This window comes from Lactuca virosa, chromosome 5 (genome assembly GCF_052849685.1).
Source record: "Lactuca virosa cultivar CGN04683 chromosome 5, Lactuca_virosa_CGN04683_v6, whole genome shotgun sequence".
NCBI classification, from domain to species: Eukaryota; Viridiplantae; Streptophyta; class Magnoliopsida; order Asterales; family Asteraceae; genus Lactuca; species Lactuca virosa.
In genome coordinates this window covers 33,109,580-33,121,351 of record NC_136430.1, presented here as the reverse complement: position 1 = coordinate 33,121,351, position 11,772 = coordinate 33,109,580, and the positions used below count along the sequence as shown (strand labels likewise).

Sequence of the window (11,772 nt, the reverse complement as noted above, 5' to 3'; positions counted from 1 at the left end):
GAAAGGATCACGAAGATGCTTACAAGCATCTAGATAAAGTCGACGACATCACCAACTACTTTAACATTCCCAATGTTCCGAGAGAAACGATGTTGTTAAGGATGCTCACTGTCACTTTCAAGGGAGCCGTGAAGGATTGGCTAAAGACACTTCCACCAGGCGTGATAACGACGTGGGAAAGGATGAGTGAATCGTTTTTGGAACAATTTTGTCCACCATCCAGGGGTGGCTAAGCTAAAAAAAGCCATTGCCAATTTTGAACAACAAGTGGGGGAGTCGTTGTATGAAGCATGGGAGCGCTATAAGGGTTTACATAGGAATTTGTAGCATTCCAATTTTCAAGACCAAAAATTTTCGTTTTTAATTATAATACTTATAAAACCATTTACTGAAAAACAACATCATCATCAGTTCAAGTCATCACATGTCCCTAAAATCATAAGATAAAGTAGTAATAATGTCAGAGTACAAATCCAATGGATCTCAAAATACGGAAATCATGTGTGTGCGATGCGCTGGAACCGTGCCGGCTCCTTCCCCTTCGGCGAAGGGGTACTTGAAACCAAAACTGAAAACCGTAAGCACAAAGCTTAGTGAGTTCCCCCATCATACCACATAACATACAACATATATACTGCCAGACAATTCTGGGGTGCCCTACCTACCCATGTCAAGATGTTCTGGGGTGCTTGACTTACCATGGTCAAGCCATTCTGGGGCGCTTGACTTACCCTGGTCAATCCATTCTGGGGCGCTTGACTTACCCTGGTCAAGCCATTCTGGGGTGCTTGACTTACCTATCGGTTTTATCACAACCGACTACTGGGGACTATTTCACCCCTACTACTACTAACACATATAACAGAGCATCATGGCACATAATGCATATCAGATAGTAGCAAACCTAGATAATTATCACAAAGAAAATCATCTAGCAACAACTCCTACTAGTGGGCCGGCATTGTGGCCGTAGACCCACTTCTACTGGAAGGTTACTCACCTCGTAAAGCTGAGTGTCGAATCTCACGGGAAGTAACCTCTAACAGCTGCTCCGATGACTCCCGGCTATCATAATCATAATAATACTCAATCAAAATCTTTAACGCTACTTAGGGTAAAGTGACCATTTGGAACATTCATAAGTCCTAATTCTAGCCTATTAATCCCAGCCCCCCTACGACCCATCAAGGACTCCCTAGGGGCCCACTACTAGCCCAATTTCTGAATTGGTCCTTAACCCCCAAATGGGCCAAAAAAGTTCCAAGTCCTAATATAATAATTCCAAAGGGGCCAATCTTGGCCCAATAGGCCCAATACTCAAGTTCCAGATTCCCAAGTCCAAAATTATACTTCACAGTGGGCTACATGGCCCAAAAGTCCAGGCCCAATCTCCTAAGGCCCAAAAGCCCAAAACATCCACTCTGCATGTGTATGTGCGGTGTACTTGGCACGTACGCCCAGCGTACGCTGGCCTTGACAAAAACAGGGAGTTGACGCAGTACGCGCGGCGTACCAGGGAGTACGCCAAGCGTGCTGGCCAGTTTCTTTGGGGATTCATTCATGGCTTAATCCAGTAAGCCCTTACGTCCAAAGTGTAGATCCAAGCCCCCTAAGACCTCCTAACCCATAAAGTCATAAACTTTATGTGCTTGCATGCATGGTTGGCTCTCAATACATGAGTTTGGTCCTTTAACAAGCTCAATGGACATCAAACATGTAACATCCATAAATTTTGCGTCAAATTTAAACTTTTCAAGCATAAATAAAACCCAATAGTATTGTTTACAAAAATGTTTTCAAATCATTATTCAATCAGAGTGACCCAAAAGCCAGATCATAAGGATGAGGAGCGGTACGGTCACGCCTTCGCCTTGCCATGATCTCCTGAAGTACCTGAAATAATAAACTGGAAACTGTAAGCCCGAGGGCTTAGTGAGCTATCCCCAAAATACAAATACCACACTGATAATACGATATCCGTAATAATCAATCAATCAACATGCATATTGGGCCATCGGCCTGACTGGACCGCCCTACAGGGCCTACAGTCCAACTGAATCTATACCGAGCCTTCGGCATGACTGGACCGCCACATGGGCCTACAGTCTCCCCGGACCGCTCATAGGGTGTGTTGGCCTTCAGCACAGAGCAGGACCGCCTCAACCCCAACAACAAGCAATTAATCATGTGCTTATAACTAACATATACTGGCATATACAATCATCGAACATATCTATCTCACTGATCACCAAACATAGCAATCACTCATAACTAGAGCACTGACCTAGCAGGTCACTAACATATTAATCCCTACGGATCATAAGAGCATAACATACTGTCTACCCTGATTCCGATCTAACAGATCATATCCACAAGTAACATACCATAACGATAACAACTAAAGGGCCGACCTTGGTGCCTTAGACCCTATCGATATAGTGAGGATAACTCACCTTGCAAATGTCGACTCGGTAGATAAACTTCAACCCTCGGATCACTGCCACAAACTCCAGCACCTATTACCATAGTATAATCATACAATAAGTTCCCAACCATTCAAGGTACCCCATAAGTCAACTAATCAACCCTGGTCAAAGTCAAAGTCATCAGTCAAGGTCAACAGTCCATGTTGACCTTGACTCGCCGAGTACCCCCAGCTACTCGCCAAGTCCCTTGAAGTACTAACCCACTCGCCGAGTCACCTAAGTGACTCGTCGAGTTCCTTTGGTTTACGATCGAGACCCTAAGGCCACTCGTCGAGCTTCCTTCTTGCAACTCGACTGTTACCCGCGCATACATAAATTGGGGCAACCTCAACCGACTCGCCGAGTTGTTCATACACTCGTCGAGTCTATGACAATCTTCATCGGACTCGCCGAGTTGTTCATACACTCGTCGAGTCTACGACAATCTTCATCGGACTCGCCGAGTTGTTCTTCCAACTCGCCGAGTTCATGCCTATCTTCATGTGACTCGCCGAGCCGACCATGCGACTCGCCGAGTCCCTTCAGTCCTTTTTGCCATACAGACTCATTTGAGCCATGCAGCGGCTCCAAACTACAGATCCAAGCTTCTAAGGCATGCTTTTCACGTAAAGTTGCAAAATTTACGTGCATACATAGCTACAAAGGCTCTTAATGTCAAATCCGAGCTCACAATGGGGTTTCCTACCCAAGGGAGGCTTTATTCATGCCCAAACCAGAAACTTTATGACTCTAGAACTTAAGAAGGGTCCAAATCTAAAGTTACAACTTCAGATCTAGCCCATAGTCCACCTTATCAACTCAAAGGTCCATAAAAGCCCCAAATTGAACCAAAAAGAGATCTAGAAGGGAAAAGAAGTAAAGGTGGCGACTTGATACCACTGTAAGATGCCAATTGAGGTAGATTCTGATTCCCACACTCTCCTTGCTCCAATTCCCTTGCCTTCCAAGTTCCTTCTCTCCAAAGATCTTCCTCCCAAGCTTAAAACACACACAATAGAGCACCACACGAATTAGGGTTTCTTAAGAGCTCTCTAGAACTGTAAAGAGGCCAAAGGAGGCTTCTGCTTCCTTAAATAGGGTGCAAAACCCCGGGATTTAGGGTTTCATCTGCCAGCTCCTACTCGTCGAGTCCCTTAATGGACTCGTCGAGTCCCTTAATGGACTCGGCGAGTAGGCCACTAAACACGCGATCCCACCCCGCTGCTACTCGACGAGTAGGGAAACCAACTCGTCGAGTAGGACTCAAAACCAAAGAAATTCTTATTTAAGTCAATACCTGAGAATCGGGGCGTTACAATTCTCCCCCCCTTGAACTAGACTTCGTAAAATCTTCTTCTTACTCTCTAAAATGGCCACGGGTCTCTCCACGTAATTCAGGCGCTCATCGACCTGAATATCATCCAGCGATACTACTGCCTCCTGGTCCATGATGCACTTTCGCAACTGCGAAACATGGAACGTGCTGTGGATCCCGCTAAGATCCTCCGGAAGCTCTAGCCTATAAGCCACTTTGCCAACCCTGGCAATGATCCTGAACGGGCCAATATATCGGGGACCCAATTTTCCCCTCTTCCTGAAGCGGATCACACCCTTCCAAGGCGAGACCTTCAGGAGTACCATATCACCGACCTGAAACTCTAGCTCGGATCGGCGCCGGTCAGCGTAACTCTTCTGCCGACTCTGAGCGGTCTACAGCCGCTGCCTAACCTGCTGGATCTTTTCGGTAGTCTGCAAGACTACCTCCGTCTGTCCGATCACCCTGTGTCCGACCTCACCCCAACAAACTGGGGTGCGACACCTCCGTCCATACAACAGCTCGAAAGGCGGGGCGCCAATACTGGAATGATAACTGTTGTTGTAGGCAAACTCTGCAAGCAGTAGGTGAGAATCCGAGCTCCCTCCGAAATCAATAACACACACCCTCAACATATCCTCGAGGGTCTGAATGGTCTGCTCGCTTTGACCATCGGTCTGCGGATGGAACGCTGTACTAAAGTGCAGCCGCGTGCCCAGTTCCTCGTGGAACTTCTGCCAGAAACGGGATGTAAATCTAATATCCCGATCGGAGACAATGGAGACCGAAACCCCATGGCGAGAGACAATCTCGTTGACGTACATATCAGCCAATCTTTCGGCCGACGAACTCTCCCGTATGGCCAAGAAATGGGCACTCTTGGTCAATCGATCCACGATGACCCATATAGCATCGAACCCCTTTGCCATCCTCGGCAATTTCGTAATGAAGTCCATCGTGATCTGTTCCCATTTCCATATGGGAATCTCCAGAGGCTGCAGCTTACCATGCGACCTCTGATGCTCGGCCTTGACCATTCTACAGGTCAGGCACCTCTCAACATACCAAGCGATTTCTCGCTTCATACATGGCCATCAGTAGTTCAAACTCAAATCTCGGTACATCTTGGTGGCCCCCGGGTGTATAGAAAAGTTAGACTTATGAGCCTCCTCCATCACTGTCTGCCGGACCCCTCCGGTCATCGGAACCCAAACCCGACTGTGTCGGGTCAATAATCCGCGTCTATCTTGAACAAACCGGGTGCTCTCGCCCTTAATTCGCTCCAACTTCCAGTTCTCTGGTCTCATGCCCTCAACCTGAGCATCTCTAATCAAACTCACAAGCGGGGAATCCACCGCTATCCTCATACACCTTGCTGGGGTAGTAGTCCCAGCTGACTTGCGGCTCAAAGCGTTCGCAACCACATTCGCTTTACCGGGATGGTAAAGGATCTCACAGTCATAGTCCTTGACTACATCCAGCAACCTGCGCTGCCTCATATTCAGGTTTGGCTGATCCATGATGTGCCTCAAACTATTGTGATCCGTGTATATAGTACATCGGACCCCATACAGATAATGCCTCCAAATATTGAGAGCGAAAACCACCGCTCCTAACTCAAGATCGTGCGTAGGGTATCTCGTCTCATGCGGCTTCAGCTGCCGCGATGCGTAGGCTATCACCTGTCCCCTCTGCATGAGGACAGCCCCCAGACCTGTGATGGACGCATCACAAAATACTACAAAATCCTCGACTCCCTCGGGGAGCTTAAACACTGGCGCCTCTGTGACAACCCGAAATTTCTATTCTGTACAACGATTCAATTCAATAGAAGTCAGAACTGTTTCTGCTAATTTTCAAGCTTTTTGGAATAAGTTTGAGTGTTTTAAAGTTAGTACTTTAGGAGATATCAGGAGAGAGGATGCCCTAGGGTTTATTGTGCAACAATAAAGTCCCAAAACTCCAAGAGTTTGGAGTTTACGGCCTAAACAAGAGTGTTTACGGCCGTAAACCCTAAAAGGGGGTATAAATATGACACTTAGTCATTATTTACCACTTTTCACATTTTCAAGATCCAAAACCCATTTCTCTCTCAAGTATCATCCGACTTTTCTTCAAGATCTTCAACTTTGTAAGTGTTTCTATCCCTAAAAAGTTGATATCTTACTTAATCTAGTGATCTTACATGATTCCATCCGTGAAATCATTCCAAAAGTGTAGATCTTCAAGTTTCACCAAGAACACCAAGAACACACACTAGTGTTCTTGGACTTTTAGCACCTTTTCAAGCTTCTACATAGTAGGTACTCTTACTCTAGTGTATTATAAGACTTGTTACACTTCTAAACATCCAGAAAACACCAAGGAATCACAAGATCAAAGGTGTTTACGGTCCAAGAACACCTTGGACCGTAAACCCTAACAAAGGGGCCAAAGTGGCCCTAGTCCCTTACCAAGCCTTGGAAACTAGCCTAGACCCCTTCCTTGATGTGCTTAGTACTTGAAAACATTAAAATACCATAAACCATTTGGGTTTACGGCCGTAAACCCAATGACAAATGGTCCAAGGACCGTAAACTCCACAAAGGAGTGAAATGGTGCCCTAATCACTTCCTAAGGCTTAAACATGAGGTAGGAATGCTTCTTATGACCTTTAAGGCTTCAAAACACAAAATGGTCAAAGTACCATGAGTTTACGGCCATAAACTCATGGGTTTACGACCGTAAACTCAAGGGGTGATGGTCACAAAACCGTAAACTCCAAAGGAGTTTACCCTTGAACCCTAAACTCAATTACAAGGTCCTACCACCCTTAGATGCAATCCTTAGCACTTATAAGCACTTAAATCAAGTGTTTTACATGTCTTAGGATGTCTTAACTTGGTTAATTAGTTGTTTAATGACTAATTGGATACATATATGTGTAATTATATGTCAACTAGGATCCTTGTGTGTGTTCAAGTCTTCACTTGACACTTAGCATCCTATACATTCCATTCATCCAAACCACTCACTACAGGTGAGTTCATACCCCTTAATTAACCTTTTAAATGTTTTAAATGCTTTTATGGGGGGGGGGAATACAAGTTGAACATTTATAGTTATTATATCAATCACATGTGATTAATAACTACCAAACAAGTGGATTTCTTACTTTTCAAACTGTGTTACCAAACTGTTTTACTTCAAACTGTTTTACAAACTCTTTTTCATATCAAATGCTTTTGTCAAACCCTTTTACATGTCAAATATTGTTACTTAAACTCTTTTAAACTTATATTCTGTTAAAAGTGTATCTATATAGATATAGTTATATAAGTAGGATTGAAAGGACTTAGGACTGATAGCTCACCTTACTTCCTGTTCCTTGTTTGGTTGTGGACTTAGGGTATCAGGGTTATTTGTCCGAGGGTCGTTTGAATCCTAGTTATATATTATGTATATGTATATAGATATAAAAGGTTATTTCTTTCCAGTTCAATACCTTTGGGTAGCAAGGGTATACAAACATGTTCATACATACAAACAACATTACTAGTAAACTATCATAGGTATAGTTTAGGAAGTTACAAATCTATTACTAGACCAATGAAACATACAATGAGTCAGTTCATACATGTGTCATAACTTACAGTGATGAGAAACAAACATAACTTATAGTGATGAGAAACAAACATAACTTATAGTGATGAGAAACAAACATAACTTATAGTGATGAGAAACAAACATAATACATAGTGAAGAGAAACAAACAATACCATGCAGAGAGAACATACATACAAGCTAGACAGAGGAAGAACACACAATACAGCTAGCATATACATTACATATACATTATTATAGTTATGTGAGCCACGTAACGGGGCATGGCATCACCTGCCATGACCATTTTGTATCCAAAATCTCCTTAATTAGGGAGCGTATGAGTTTGTGTATAGATCTATACTGGATTGACTATCCTACACCTTGCTGCTCGCTACAGTGGGACTTGCAAGTCTACAGGTGCCAATCGTCGTTTTACTAGAGTCGGTAGCAGGATACAGGCCGATCACATGGTACCTTAAATAACAATTGATTTAAGGTAGTTAGTACAACATTAGTTACTTAATTCAACACTACAATACTATTTCATTTTCCCATTACATTCACTTTGTGAACATTCACACAATAAACAGTAATGTAAAAACTATATATTTGGTTAATGATAGTAAGATTTGGGAAAATACATACTCTTACAAGAGACACACACACAGACACTAGATGCCTTGGTAGAAGGCTACTTTTAGTAGGAAACATAGGGTTTTCTAGGAGAATTCAAACTTTTACAAACTTATACAAACATCTTACAAACATCTTACAAACATCTTACAAATGCTTTCATACAAATACAGACACTAATATACTTATGATCTCACCAGCTTTAAAGCTGATAAACTCTTTCAAAATAATTTGTATTCTCAGGTCACCAGTAGACAGGTACCGGTGCCAGGTTTTGAGAAGATGGAGCTCGTTCAAGACTCATCTTTTATTTTGATACATATTTTTGGTGTCTATATAACTTGACAGAACACACTTGTATGAAATTATATTATTAATGCAATGGATAATGTTGTTGCTTGTTTACTACTTTGCATTGTTGTGATACTGTACATGACGTCCTCCACCCCCGAACGATTCCGCCGTTCCGGTTTTGGGGTGTGACAGATTGGTATCAGCGCATTGTTTATAGTGAATCGAGTGTATCAACCCATAAAAGATATACGAACTATAAACACAGCGGGATTAAAATACTTTGATAAAGAGTTTATACCTTTAAATAATAAAATATTTAACCAAGTATACACACCTGCATTCATACTAAAATCAGTGTCACTAGGACAGAACAAAAGTATTACGATTGTTGGGCAGCACAAGTAGACTTAGAGACATATGGTCAACCCTGGGAAGATGTAGCCTGATCAACTACATTCTCCGAGGAGTGATTAGCATGTGCCTAAGTGTGGTTGTGAGGTTGCAACAAGTCTAAAAAATTACCAACACTACTACAACGAGAACAGTAGAACAGAACATAAACTTAAAATACTATAGGAGTATTTTGTGTTACTATTAATTACTTATCATAGAACTAAAGGTCTTTATTAGTATGTCAATAGTTGCTGAGTGGATACACTAAGGTTATATGTGTCTAGGATATCATAGACTTAGAATCTGTGATCTTTGCTTTACTTCCTGTTCCTTGTTTGGTTGTGGGCTTAGAGTTAGGGTCACTTGTTCGAAGGTCTATCCTGTCTTGGTTACATATGACTGGTATGCACTACGCAAATGTTGAAATAACTGATAAAGATCATCTTATAATTATCTAATTAGTGCGTCTATTTAGTTATTTCTTTATCCCTTTTCTCGCGTAGATATCATGGCTGGATTTCCATATCCCCGGAGACCCGTACTACCCCAACCACGACAATGCAGGATGGATGGGAGAGGAGCCAGAAGATGATCACCCAATCCCATTGGATGATCACGAAGCTGAAGGCTTTTCTGATGATTCTGACTCGGATCCGGAAGTCAACAACCAACCCCCCAGCTGCTCAAGACCCAAACCCAAACCATCGTCCAGCATTTCAAGGACCCACACTTCCGTGGGCCACAAACTTGAATAGATGGAGTCAAGAACTCACTCTAGTAGTTCTCGTCGCCGATAGAGTCTCATCGACTTCTCTTTTGGATATAACCTAGTTTGTGTAAAAACTCTTGTATAATTTCCTATCTTTGTAAATCTTAGACCTGTTAAGTCTTGATTAGGTCGTAGTTCTGTCAAAATTTTCCCATCTTGGTTGATGTAAGACCTACTTCTAGGTCATTTTTCCCGAACTCATTACATCTGTAATTCCAGTATTGTTGACAGATATCTAATCTCATGGAAATTATTATCCAAATGCTATCATGTGTTAGTTCTAGATCTACATTCAATCGTGCTATTCAATTGTGCTGTTGGGCTATGGAGAGTTAGTCCATGAGTCATTTTCATCAATTGTCCTATTAAATTCTTATCAATGTCTTCATCTTTCTAAACTTATAGTTAAAAGATGCCTCCACGTCGATCAACAAGACGCGATCCTCCGATAACTGCAAGACCACCTGCTCCTCAATTCGATACGGCAGCTCTAAATGCTGCTGTAGCTGCGGCTGTGGCTATAGCCATGGCACAATATCATTCTTCTGGTTCCACTGGAGGAGGAACCCCCGTTCAATCTAATCATGGTGAAATCCCTGTGCGCTTGAGAGAGTGCTCCTACAAGGACTTCTCCAACTGCAAGCCAATGTCCTTTAAAGGGACTGGCGGAGTCATTGCCCTCTCGCAATGGTTCGAAAAGACGGAGTCGATCTTCGAGATTTGCTCCTGCTCTGCAGCGAGTAAAGTCAAGTTTGCCGCTTGCACATTCGAAGGAAAAGCCCTGACATGGTGGAATAGCCATGTCAAGTCACTAACTCTTGTAGTGGCAAACGACATGGGCTGGGAAACTTTGAAAGACCTCATGATTGAGGAATACTGCCCAAGGGGCGAAATCCAAAAGCTAGAGGAGGAACTGTGGAGCCTAACCATGAAGGGCTCCGACATAGTCTCCTACACCGCCAGGTTCTGTGAACTGGTGGCCCTCTGTCCCAACATGGTTCACACAGAGGGAAAGAAGATCGAAAGGTACACATGGGGGCTGGTGCCTCCATTCCAGGGAAATGTTTTGGCTTCAAACCCCACTACATTTGATAGTGCCAAGCGATTGGCACAGCGGCTCATAGACCATGGGGTTCGTACCCCGGCCGCAACAACGACCCTGACCATCTCAGAACCCGCCAAAGCCGCTGATTCCAAGCGGAAGTTCTGGGATGACAAAAAGAAGAAGAAGGCTGCCAAAAAGCAGCAGGTCGTGGTAGTTCATGCTGCGATAGCACCTGCCGCTGCTGCTCCGGTAAAGCAGTACGCTGGAAGTTTGCCTAAGTGCAACAAATGCAACTTCCACCATGTCGGTGCCTGCCGGGAAATGCAGTGTATGAACTACAATAGGAAGGGGTACACAGCCCGTTTCTGTAAAGCTCCGGCGAGGCCAATCAACCAAGTCCTCGACACAGGAGTGGGCCAAGCTTGCTACGGTTGTGGCGAGGTAGGCCACTACAAAAGAAACTGCCCGAAGGCAGGGAATGCCGGTGGAGTGGCAAGAGTTCTGGCCATAGGCCACGAGGAAGTGGTTGCCGACCCCACAGTGGTCACTGGTGCGTTTCTCCTCGATAACTCTTATGCATGCATTCTGTTTGATACTGGAGCGGAGAGGAGTTTCGTGAACCAAAACTTTGCTCATTTACTTAAGCAAAAATCACGAGCACTTAAAGAATCGTTCAATGTAGAAATGGCTAATGGAAAGACAGAGAGCACTAGCAGTATATACATATGGTGTACCCTAACTTTAGATAGCCATTCATTTTCGATCGATCTCATGCCGGTCTCAATTAAAAGTTTCGACGTCATTATCGACATGGATTGGTTGAGTCTTCATCGTGCCGACATCATGTGTTACGAAAAGGCTGTACGCCTTAATCTGCCGTCTGGCGAAACCCTAGTAGTTTATGGCGACAAACCCGACACGAACCTTCGTATCATCTCGAGCATTCAAGTTCAGAAATTCTTACGAAAGGAATGTCACGCATTCCTTGCTCATGTGGTCGATGTGAGCCAAGAAACGAAAGACATTTAGAACATTCCAGTAGTACGCGACTTTCCCGACATCTTTCCAGAAGAACTCCCAGGATTACCTCCGCAACGTCAAGTCGAGTTCCGAATCGACTTAGTTCCAGGGGCTACCCCCGTAGCCAAATCGCCCTATCGTCTAGCACCTGCAGAGATGCAAGAACTGTCCTGTCAACTTAACAAACTGCTCAACAAGGGCTTTATAAGACCAAACTTCTCACACTGGGGAGTTATAGTCTTGTTCGTTAAGA

General features: G+C 43.7%; 1 pseudogene; it reads right to left on the bottom strand.

The window, feature by feature from the left end:
* Positions 1 to 231: 231 nt before the first annotated feature.
* LOC145118111 (small nucleolar RNA R71) lies at positions 232 to 330 on the bottom strand (annotated as a pseudogene).
* Positions 331 to 11,772: the final 11,442 nt, after the last annotated feature.